We start from the raw sequence: 1,955 nt of genomic DNA, 5'->3' as shown, positions 1-1,955 counted from the left end.
TTTTTTTAAAAATATTTAGTTATACCTTATACCTAAGATTCTAATATTAAGATATTACTAAAAATATCTAATAAGGTCTTAAATTTAATTACTTATATAGGTCTAAAGCTTTATAATATTAAATATTAATATAAGTAGCTTATTTAGCTTAAATTATATATATTAGTTAAAAATATATAGGAATATATAGATCTTAATATTATTTATATTAAAAATAATTTTTATAAAGAGCTAGAAGATAAGTTATAAGATAAATATACTTTAACTTCTAATTTTTAAAATATTAATATTTAAACTAAGGTTTTTATATATAAAAATATAAAAGAAAAGTAAAAAGAAGAAATAGAAAAAATTATAAAATATAAAGATAATCTTAATAAAGTTTAAATATAAATAATAAAAATAGTTAATATTAATTTATATAAAAGAATTAAATTAAGTATTAATTTAAAAGCTAAATCTAAAAAACTATCTCTAGAACTTAAGATATTAAAAGGATATATTAAAAAGCTAAAATCAATTATTATACTTAATAATTAAATAATAAAGAATAATATTACTAGATAATATTAAAAAGTCTTAGAAATTATAATTATAACTTTAAATAATATAGAAAGTTAGTTATAGAAATAGGAAAAGGTATATTAAGTAATATAATTATATAATATTCTAGAAATTAAAGAAATAATTATAATTATAAATATTTTAGAAGTTTTAGGGGAGAAACTAATACTAGTTTAGGCTAAATATATAAAAAGAGATATCTTAAATACCTTAGTAATAAAAAAGGAATTTTCTTATAATCTTAGAAGTATTATAGATATATATAAAGAAAATATTAAATAAAATAAATTCTTAAAAAAGAAAAAGAAAAATATATTTTTAGTTTTTAGTAATAATATTTAAAAAACTAAAAATATAAGCTCTTAAAAGAATAATAATAAAAGATATAAATATCTATATAAAAAAGAAAATAAAATATATAAATAAATACCTAAAAAATATAAGGTAGTTAATAAAGTTTATTTTAAAGAATTAAAACCTAATATTAAAGTTATTAATTTAAAGGTAAAAGTTATTTTAGATAACCTAAAGATACCTAAATAGAAAGATTTAAGCTTAAAGTTATAAAATTTAAGGTAAAATTTATTAAAAGACTTATACTTAAATTAATAAGAAATAGACTTAATTATTATAGTTTTTCTAAAAAAACTTAATTTTTTTATTATAATAAATAGTAAAAGATATAAATATTATTTATATATATTATTTAATAATTATATTATAGTATATATTATAAATAATAAATCTCTTTTTAATCTAGATTTTTATAAGGAAGTTAATAATTATATACTTAGAGCTAGTAATTACTTAACTATAGTTATTAATATTAAGAAGAGAATCTTAAAAAATATTATTAAAATAAAGAAGACTAAGAACTAATTAATAATTTTAACTAAGGTTTATTATATTTCTTAGATTTTATACTAATATTATATTAGCTATTTAATTATTTATAAAAATAGATATTTAGTTATTACTTTTAGATAATACTTTAAGATAAGGTTCTTTACTTAATAACTAAGTAATTTACTAATTAGAAATATATAATAATATTATATTTTTTAATTAGAAGATTAAATAATAAAAACTAGGATTAAATAAGGAAAAAGTAATATTACTTATTCTAAGTAACTAAGAAAAAGTAACTAAAGTAAAGGAAATTCCTAATTTAAATAAGAAATACCTATAATATCTAAGGTTAAGATATCTTAGAAAAGAAGCTCTAGAAAAACTACTTAAATTAATATTTAAATCTTAAATTACTAATATTTAATAATAAAACTATAAAATCTATAGTTAATTATTAGTTAAAAATATAATATCTAAAAAACTAAGTAATATAATCTTAAATTAATCTTTTTAAAGGATTAGATAAGATATCTAAGAATATC

Source organism: Beauveria bassiana (assembly GCF_000280675.1).
Source record: "Beauveria bassiana ARSEF 2860 unplaced genomic scaffold BBA_S00016, whole genome shotgun sequence".
In the NCBI taxonomy this organism is placed as follows: domain Eukaryota; kingdom Fungi; phylum Ascomycota; class Sordariomycetes; order Hypocreales; family Cordycipitaceae; genus Beauveria; species Beauveria bassiana.
The sequence above is the reverse complement of the archived record's forward strand: the minus strand, read 5'-3'. Positions refer to the sequence as shown.